The sequence below is a fragment of the Pelodiscus sinensis genome, chromosome 16 (genome assembly GCF_052426305.1).
Source record: "Pelodiscus sinensis isolate ZL-2025 chromosome 16, ASM5242630v1, whole genome shotgun sequence".
NCBI classification, from domain to species: Eukaryota; Metazoa; Chordata; order Testudines; family Trionychidae; genus Pelodiscus; species Pelodiscus sinensis.
Window position 1 is genome coordinate 241,939 of NC_143067.1, and position 10,609 is coordinate 252,547.

The 10,609-nt window shown below is 43.9% G+C and overlaps 1 protein-coding gene across 1 annotated transcript in view; it reads right to left on the reverse strand.

Annotated features, from left to right (window-relative positions):
* REEP2 (receptor accessory protein 2) overlaps positions 1-10,609 on the reverse strand; it is a 106,929-nt gene that overhangs the window by 30,937 nt on the left and 65,383 nt on the right. The gene's annotated exons all lie outside the window — the stretch shown is intronic.

Consider the following 10,609-nt stretch of genomic DNA (forward strand, 5'->3'; position numbering starts at 1 on the left):
AAAAGGACAAATCACATTGCAGAACAGAAGGGGGATGCGGGGGGGTGGGAAGGGGGAGGAAGGAAGGTAAGTGTCTGTGAATTGCTGATATTAAAGGTAGGGAGAGTGGGATGTTTGTGAGTTAATGGTATTACAGGTGATAATTGGGGAAACTGTCTTGGTAATGGGTGAGAAAGTTCAAAGTCTTGTTAAGTCCTTGTTGGCAAGTGTCGAATAAACTACAGCCTATATTGGAACAGGATACCATACTCAAAGAGGCTCTGGGAGACAGACCCATAGTCTCCTATAGACAACCACCTAACCTCAAGATGATTCTTACCAACCACCACAGGACATACCACACTAATACCAACCCTGGTACCTTCCCTTGCAACAAACCCCGTTGCCAGCTTTGTCCACATATTCATTCTGCTGATACCATTATTGGACCTAACCAAGTGAGTTATAAGATCAAGAACACATATTCCTGCGCATCCAGAAATATAATCTATGCTATCATGTGCCGAAAGTGTCCGTCTGCTATGTACATTGGACAAACATCTCAGACACTTTGCCAAAGGATCAATGCCCACAAAACAGATATCAGACAAGATCACAAAGAGAAAACAGTTTCTTGCCACTTTAACCAGAAAGGACACTCTCTAAATGACTTAGCCACCTGCATTCTGCTACAAAGACCTTTTACATCTGCACTTGAAAGGGAATCCTCTGAACTGTCATTCATGTTAAAATTCGACACTTGCCAACAAGGACTTAACAAGACTTTGAACTTTCTCACCCATTACCAAGACAGTTTCCCCAATTATCACCTGTAATACCATTAACTCACAAACATCCCACTCTCCCTACCTTTAATATCAGCAATTCACAGACACTTACCTTCCTTCCTCCCCCCCCGCATCCCCCTTCTGTTCTGCAATGTGATTTGTCCTTTTCATATTTGTTCCTTTTTTTTAATTGTATCCTTTGGTATATATGGTTGTGACTACTTTCTTCCACTATTTGATCTGAGGAAGTGGGTCTGGCCCACGAAAGCTCATCATCTAATAAACCATCTTGTTAGTCTTTAAAGTGCTACATTGTCCTGCATTTTGCTTCCTCATTGTAGGTATCCTGGAATTTGTCAGGATTAGCAGTATGGAATCTGGAAAGGAGCTTTCCATATTGTTTAGCTAACAAGCATCCATGCCTGGAGGTGTAGCGTGTGGACTGTTGGATGTGGTATCTGTCCCTTGCACTGTGTAAATAGGGAGCGTATTGGTGGAAATCAATGTGGTGGTCAAATGCTCATTTGTAGGAGGTATGGGTACCATGTTAGTCTGAGCCAGATGGGTGCTACAAATATTACCCTGGCCCTTTGTATTAGAGGAAAAGGGTAAAATGCATATGATAGGGGGGCTATCCATTGAATGCTGAAAGTATATCCTAGGGAGTGGGGACGTATGCCTGCTCTGGAAGAGTATTGTGGACAGTGAACGTTCTCATGTGTAGTAAATATGTCTATTTTCGGGCACCACCACATCTTGAGTGGGTAGGTTAGCACTAATCAGTTTAATTCCCATTCGTGATGCTACAGAAATTGCCTGCTCAAAGCGCCAGCAAGTATGTTTTCCTTGCCTGGGAGATAAGTGTCAATTAGGTATATGTTGTGTGGGATGCACCATTCTCACAGTTGGACCATTTCTCAGCATAGTTGGTAGGAGCATGCTCCTCCCTGTCTGATCTAGTACATTGTGGTGACATTATCAATGAGGAGTTGGATGGCTCTGTTTTTGTATCAAGGTGAGAAAGTGTAAGCATGTGTTTCAATAAAGGATGGTTAAAGATCTGGTGGGTATATTTTGCCAGTAATGCCATGTAGTTAGCTATTCTGAGTTGAAGACTCGCTAATATAATTTTCTCCCCATTGTGTCCAACCTCTTCCCATCCCTGTCATATGGGATGGTACGAGTGGCCTTGCTGCTTCCCTCTCTGGTGGACTGCTTCAAGCACCAGTGAGTTTGATTCAGGGTGGGAGAACAGGAATTCTGCTTCTTTAGGGGCAACATAGTATTTCTTATGGACCCTCTTGGAGGTCGGTGTGCTTGTGGAAAGTGTCTGTCAGATATTTTTAGCAGGGTCCATAAGCGCCTCATTCATGGGGATTGCCAATTTTACATGGGGATGTGTGTTCAGGATATTTGTCAGTTTATGCTGTCTAAGGCATCTTAGGCAGTGACTTTCTTAAAAAGGTCTTGAAACGACCTAAAATCATCCCCACTGATTGGTGGTGGGGGCATGATTGTATCATCAGGGAGCGAGAATGAGGTGTATACTAGTAGGGGAGAGCGAGATGCGTGCTTATCCCCGGTAATGTCCACCTCCTGATCTTCCACTTTCGAGCTGTAATGTTCTGGAGATTGGAGTGTTGGTGCCTGAGACCTTGGTGCCGGGGATGGCAGCTGTTGCCCCTGCTGTGTTCTGTATGCTGCCTATGGGTCACAATATGGGCAGTTGGGAGGAAGCAGAGGAGAAAACCACTGTACAGGTTGCCAGTACTGAAATTGTTGCTGGTCTTTGGGTGAAGAGTGTTTCGGTGTGATCTGTTAGACACTTCCTCATCATGATCACTAAACACTGATCGGCTGTTGAAGTGACAGGTGTGGAGGAAAAACTGTATCTTGAAGTATTAGGCGTGCCATCAGTACCAAAAAGGAGTATCTGGCACTGCACTGACAGATAGCTCTGCCGCCATTGTAAAATGTGTTACCAGTGAGGGGGGGAGGGGGTAGTATTAAGAGCTGTGCCATGTACGTGGTGTGTGCAGTGGGGTTGTTTGCGGTGCTGGCTGTCTCTTATGTATGGCCGTCGCCACTGCCTGAGGTGCAGTGCTCGTTTAGCTGCGCCGTTTATGGTGGGCTGCAGCCAATGCCAGAGCCATTTTTGCCGGTGCCGGCAAGGAGGCTTCGCACTTTGCCTCTGTGGGCACCGTAGTGGAGGTATGCTCTTTCTCTCTATAATTAGGGTCACAGCTCTTAGCACTACCGGCCCCGCTTACAGGCTGCTTGATCGACCCCTTTTGTGCTGGAATGGGGGGGTGCAGCATTCTTATGGAGAGAACGTTTCTTCATGGGAGAGTCAGGCCCAGAGGAGAAGTAGGATCTCTTTTTGGGGTAGCTATTGCCCTTGTCCTTTGGGCTTGTTTCAGGTGGAACCACTTTCTCTGACCCCACCTACGTGGGGGAGTACTCTGCTCAGGGTCAGAGCCCAACCAAGCTTTTTTCTCAAGCTGGATCATTTTTACTTGTAGCTTCCTGGTATGCATTGTTAATTTTTGACAATGCTCTGTGGGGTGCTCTTCCCAAAGGCAAAGGACACACTGGTCGTGTCCATCACAGATTAAAAAAAAGATAGCCTGTAGCCCGTACACTTCTTGGAGCCAGGTCAACCAGGCATATCACAGGGAGCAGAAGTTTTAATAGAACTGCACTGTCTACAGAAAGAGACTAATCTAAATAGCTAATCCTAATAAGTAACGGAATAAGAAGAAAAAAAATTGTAAATAAAAGGAAACTTAAGGCGTAACTATTTAGTAACTAAGCTGAGGTAATAACCATCTAAATTGCTATGAAAACACTAAAACTATCTATAGTAGAGGACGGCGGCTGAGAAGAAACTGGAGGCAGCTGGCTGCACGTGCGCAGTAGCCGCTTCAGATTGCATGTGCCAGTGCTCCATGCGTTCAGCCGGCCATGGGGCACTGCTATTACAAATCTCCAATTTAGAGTGCAGCGGTGCTGACGTTCCTGAAGGTGGAGCACCCATGGGGACACTCCTTCAAGAACCCCAAGTTCTTGTGTTATAGAAAAAACTCTTCTTTATTCACTTTATCCACACCAGTCATGATTTTATAGACCTCTATTGTGTCCCCCCCTTAATCATCTCTTTTTCAAGCTGAAAAATTCCAGCTTTATTAATCTCTCTTCATATGGAAGCTGTTCCATATCACTAATCATTTTTGTTGCCCTTTTCTGAACATTTTCCAGTGTCAAGTTATCTTTTTTGAGATGGGGCAACCACATTCTGCATGTAGCATTCAACCATTTACTGCTATGCTATGTCTCGTTCAGGCACTCAGTTAAGTCTTTTCGATTAACTCTCATATTATCATCATATTCCTTTTACATTTTTTTCCCTTTTGCTACATATTTTTTCCTTTTGTTTTACCAAGATCAGATTAACACGGCTACCTCTCTATTACTTCTCATATTATCAAAGCATCATACAAACAGTATTTCTCCATTTTCCCCTTGTTCTCATGTGTTCCCCCTTGGGTTTTGCAACTCAAGGCATCCATTCCTAGAAAACAACACTCTGAAGTTTAGAAGTCATCTTGATCATTCCACAAAACTACAAATAAAATAATGTTTGGGAAAATAATAATCACAAGATTAAAATAGGGATGTCTGTCAGCTTAAAAAGTTGCATAAAAATGGCAGCAAGAACATATAATTCCTCCTCTGTATTCCGTGCTGATAAGACTTCAGCTGGAGTGTTGTGTCCAGTACTGGGTGCCAAATTTCTCGAAAGATATGGATAAAATGGAAGAAGTCTAGAGGAGAGCAACAGAGAGAGTATAAAAGTTTTCAAGTACAGAAAAGATGGTTACAACAAGGAGGGCGAAAATGTGTTGTTCTTAATCTCTGAGGCTAGGACAAGAAGCCATAGTCTTAAATTGAATCAATGCAGGTTTTGGTTGGACATTAGGAAAAACTTCCTGTCAGGGTAGTTACGAACTGGAATAAAATGCCTAAGGAGGTCATGGAATCCCTTTCATTAGAGTTTTTAAGAGCAGGTTAGACAAATGCCTGTCAGGAATGGTCTAATTATTTAGTCCAATCTTGAGTGTAGGGGACTGAGTTAAATGACCTTTGGAGGTCTCTTACAGTCCTACACTTATAATTCTGTATATTTTTAGTATTATTTTTCATTCCATTCCTTGCGCATACTAACTTTTTTTTTTAACCTGCACATTGGATAAAGGTGTTCACTGAGAATACTCACAATGTTGCTTTCTTCCAGGTTATTTCCATTATGTTTGAACCTAGTAAGGTGTATGCGTAGTTTGAATTATTCCATCCAATGTGCATCTTTAAGATTTAATACTGACAAATTCATCTGCCATTGTTTGGCCATTTACTTCTTTTGGTTAGGTCCTTGGAAGTTCATTACTGTCTTCTCCAGTTTTGACCAGCAGGCAATTTTCTCCCTGCTGTTGGGAAATCCTGGAAATCTACAGCCAGTGATTAGTATGCACCCATATAATAGAAGCTGACAAGCTTGTATAAAAGGGTCAAGTAAGGCAGTAGCATAATTGCTAGATGCCCTAGAGAGGGTGGACCGAAGACAATGATCAAGTGATTTGTCTCCTGCCCTCCTTTTCCAGCCTCTGACGAACAGAGGCCAGGGACACCATTTCTATCCCCTGGCTACTAGCCTTTTATGGACCTAACCTCTATGAAATTATCTAGCTTCTCTTTAAACTCTGTTATAGTCCTAGCCTTCACAGCCTCCTCTGGCAAGGAGTTCCACAGGTTGACTACATGCTGTGTGAAGAACTTTCTTTTATTAGTTTTAAACCTGTTCCCCATTAATTTCATTTGGTGTCCTCTAGTTCTTCTATTATGGGAACTAATAAATAACTTTTCTTTATCCACCCTCTCCACACCACTCATGATTTTATATAACTCTATCATATCCCCCCTCAGTCTCCTCTTTTCTAAACTGAAAAGTGTCGCTTTAACCCAGTCGCTTTAACCTCTCTTCATATGGGGCCTGTTCCAAACCCCTAATCATTTTAGTTGCCCTTTTCTGAACCCTTTCCAAGGCCAAAATATCTCTTTTGAGGTGAGAAGACCACATCTATACCCAGTATTCAAGAAGTGGGCGTACCATAGTTTTATACAGGGGGAGTAAGATATTCTGTGTCTTATTTTCTATCCCTTTCTTAATAATTCCTAGCATCCTATTTGCCTTTTTGACCACCGCTGCACACTGTGTGGAAGTTTTCAGAGAACTATCCACGATAACGCCAAGATCTCTTTCCTGATTTGTCATAGCCAAATTAGCCCCCATCATACTGTACATATAGTTGGGGTTATTTTTCCCCGATGTGCATTACTTTACACTTATCCACATTAAATTTCATTTGTCATTTTGTTGCCCAATCACTCAGTTTGGTGAGATCTTTTGGGAGTCCCTTACAGTCTGCTTCTGTTTTGACTATCTTAAAGTTTGGTATCATCCACCTCACTGCTTACCGCTTTCTCCAGAACATTTATGAATAAGTTGAAAAGGATTGGTCCCAGGACTGACCCTTGGGGGACACCACTAGTTACCCCTCTCCATTCTGAAAATTTACCATTTATTCCTTCCCTTTGTTTCCTGTCTTTCAACCAGTTCTCAATCCAAGAAAGGACCTTCCCTCTTATCCCATGGCCATGTAATTTACACAAGAGCCTTTGGTGAGGGACCTTGTCCAAGGCTTTCTGAAAATCCAAGTATACTATATCTACTGGATCCCCCTTGTCCGCATGTTTTTTAACCCCTTCAAAGAACTCTAATAGATTAGTAAGACAGGATTTCCCTTTACAGAAACCATGTTGACTTTTGTCCAACAAATTATGTTCTTCTACATGCGTCACAATTTTATTCTTTAACCCGTTCAAAGAACTCTAAGCCTGTGTCTAGACTAGCAAGTTTTTCTGCAAAAGCAGCTGCTTTTGTGGAAAAATTTGCTAGCTGTCTACACTGGCCGCTTGAATTTCCGCAAGAACACTGACGATCTCATGTAAGAAATCAGTGCTTCTTGCGGAAATACTATGCTGCTCCCGTTTGGGCAAAAGTCCTTTTGCGCAAAAGGGCCAGTGTAGACAGCTCAGATTTGTTTTGCACAAAAAAAGCCCCGATCGCGAAAATGGCGATCGGGGCTTTCTTGCGCAAAACCGCGTCTAGATTGGCACGGATGCTCTTCCGCAAAAGGAGCTTTTGCGGAAAAGCATCTGTGCCAATCTAGACACTCTTTTCCGCAAATGCTTTTAACGGAAAACTTTTCTATTAAAAGCATTTGTGGAAAATCATGCCAGTCTAGACGTAGCCTAATAGATTAGTAAGTCATGATTTCCCTTTACAGAAACCATGTTGACTTTTGTCCAACAAATTATGTTCTTCTATATGCCTCACAATTTTATTCTTTACTATTGTTTCAACTAATTTGCCCGGTACTGAAGTTAGACTTACCAGTCTGTAATTGCCAGGATCGCCTCGAGAGCCCTTTTTAAATATTGGAGTCACGTTGGCTACCTTCCAGTCATTAGGTACGGAAGCCGATTTAAAAGATAGGTAACAAACCACAGATAATAGCTCAGCAATTTCCCATTTGAGTTCTTTTAGAACCCTTGAATGAATGCCATCCGGTCCCGGAGATTTGTTAACATTAAGTTTTTCTATTGTTCCAAAACCTCCTCTAATGACATTTCAATCCGGGACAGTTCCTCAGATTCATCACCCACAAAGGACGGAGCAGATTTGGGAATCTCCCTAACGTCCTCAGCCATGAAGACTGAAGCAAAGAAATCATTTAGTTTATCTGCAATGGCTTTATTGTCCTTGATTGCTCCTTTTATATCTCCATCGTCTAGGGGACCCACTGGTTTTTTAGCAGGCTTCCTGCTTCTAATGTACTTAAAAAACATTTTGTTATTTCTTTGAGTTTTTGGCTAGCAGTTCCGCAAAATCTTTTTTTGCTTTTCTTATTACATTTTTACACTTAATTTGACAGTGTTTATGTTCCTTTCTATTTATCTCACTAGAATTGGACTTCCACTTCTTAAAAGATACCGTTTTGTCCATCACTGCTTCTTTTACATGGTGGTTAAACCATGGTGACTCTTTCTCTTGCTATGTTTTTTAATTTGGGGTATACATTTAAGTTGGGCCTCTATTATGGTGTCTTTAAAAAGTTTCCATACAGCTTGCAGGGATTTGGCTCTAGTCATTGTGCCTTTTAATTTCTGTTTAACTAGCCTCCTAATTTTTGTGTAATTCCCCTTTTTGAAATTAAATGCCAGAGTGCTGGACTGCTGAGGTGTTCTTCCCACCACAGGAATGTTAAATGTTATTATAGGGCCAGGGCCTTCTGTTTTGGTTGCCAGCTCTACCAGGGCCTTGGGACAGCATCAGCCTCTTTATTGTGGCCTGGACCTGAAGCATGGCTGGTCACCTGAACTGTTTGCCTCTCGCCCTGACCTGACGGAAGGCCAAGAGCTGGACTAAGGGGACTATTGACTTGGGGACTATTTTAAGCGGGTGTGTAGTGGGGCAGACTGGTCGCCCACAGGCCTCCAGGAGAGGTTCCTCCACATCCGGGTGAATCAGCCAACAGTGGCATCCAGGGATATGATGTCCGGGGAGCCATGGCTGCTCTTGTGAAGTCGGGATGGCCAGAATTAAACGACAGTCCTGAAGCCTTTGTACATGGAGAAAGCTGCAGTGAGAAAACTGCTAAGTCATCATCCCCCTCAGTTGATGGGGAGAGGGTGATGCTGTGTAATTGGATAGTAAGTGAGGTTATTTGTCAGCACTCAAAAATGGAGAATTTAGGGAAGAAGAGATCACCAAGTATCTGTGCTCCCTGTAGCTAACGGTAGGAGTGCAAGGTGCCAAAAAGTCTATTGCTATAGAAGGCTATGTCTAGCCTACAGGGTTTTTGCGCAAAACCAGACATTTTTGCACAAAAACCTGTGAAGCTTCCACACCTCAAGCGCGTTTTTGCGCAAGAAAATCTTCAGTCAATCGACAGAACAGAGGGCTTTTTGCAGTGTAGGTATACCTCCTTCTATGAGGCATAACTCCTTTTTGTGCAAGAGTTCTTGTGCGGAAAGGTGTGTGGGGGCGCTCAACAGGGGTTTCTTGCGTGAAAAGAGCCTATCACAGAAAAGCACAGGTGCTCTGATGGCCATTCTGTGAATGGCCATCAGAACTTTCTTCCACGAGAGTGTCCACGCAGTGTGGACGCGCTTTTGCACAAGAAGTTTTTGCGGAAGATCTCTTCCCCAAAAGGCTTTTTGCACAAAAGCCCTGCAGTGTAGACAAAGCTGAAGATGATAGCGCCTGCAGCGCGAGGAACAGAGCACACAGCGTGGGTAGTTATGGGCAGCAAAGAGGAAGGGGTGGTGCCGTGCAGCTGCCCTGTTAGCTGCTGCTGCAGTGCCGTGGTAACCGCTTGGAGCACCACTGCACTCGACGCAGTGCTAGTTGGTGCCATACTCAGTGCCGAGCTTTGTGAGGCAGGCACAGTATGGCCTGTCACCTCTGGTTGGGGCCCGGTGTGGCACTTTTATGATGAAGTTGGGGCATGCCTGAAGTACCCCGTCTAGCATAGTTGCTGAGGTACAGCTTCTCAGAGTTAACCAACTGCCTCTCAATTGAGCACCATTTTGGAGAGCACGGGTGTTGCAGAAGTGAGGTGGCCCATGTCTTTGGGGACTTGGGTGGTTTATCCCCTTTGACTTTGGCGGTCTGCCTGGAGCCAGGATCTGAGGAAGGGTGTTTACCCTTCGCTGTTAAAATCATTTTCAAGCAGAGGTCTCTGTCCCTCCATGTCTGCGCTTTTAATTTGGCACAGTGTGGGCAGTCCCGTTGGGAGTGTGAGTGCCTGAGGCACTTAACACACTTGTCATGGGCGTCTGAGGCTGGCATAGCGTCGTTGCAGTATGCAGAGCGTTTGAAGCCGTGTGAGCCCATCTCACAGCAATATTGTTGAGTGACCACGGGAGCCTGCTGAGGTGGACGGGGTCCCCCCCCCCACCACCACCACCATCGCTAGCAATTGCTAGGGAAGCTTCAGGGGGTAGCCGAGTTAAGTCTGTACAGGATAAATTTAAACAACAAAAGATCTGATAGCACTTTATAGACTAACAAAACACACAGATGGTATCATGAGCTTTCGTGTGCACAGCCTATTTCTTCAGATGACTGGAGTCATCTACTACTAGGGAGGAGAACTTGGAACAAACTAGTCTAATTATCTTCAGAACAGCTGAGGAACGAGGAGCACTGCGGAGGTCCATCTGAAGTTGGGGACGGTAAAAAGGAACTGAAGGGAGGGTGGCCACACATGCATGATGGTACCAGGGGAGCCTGCGCGTGCAGCCCCAACGCAATGCTATCAAAAATCTGCTCTGAGGTGCTGGGATACACCTATGCTTACTGTGGAGCATCTGCAGGGACGTCTCTTTCAAAGAATTAAAATTCTATATACCTGGTAGGAGTTACTGAGTAAAATTATGAATTCAACACACTAGCAAATAATACTGCCTGTAGTTCTCTTCACTTTTGGCCTTGGAGAACATATTTCTCTGTAATATAGCAAAGCAGGCACTCCCTGGCCCAGGAAACAGACAAACTCCATCTCATAGCACCCGTATGGCATGGCACTGCAAAGCTCTTCCTTCCTCAAGACAGCCTCAGGAACAAGAATTCTATTCTGGTCTCGTGCATGGCAGTACAGTGCACTCTATCCCAAGGCCTGGGTCCTGAACAGTAGATATTATAGACTGAAATAATGTTA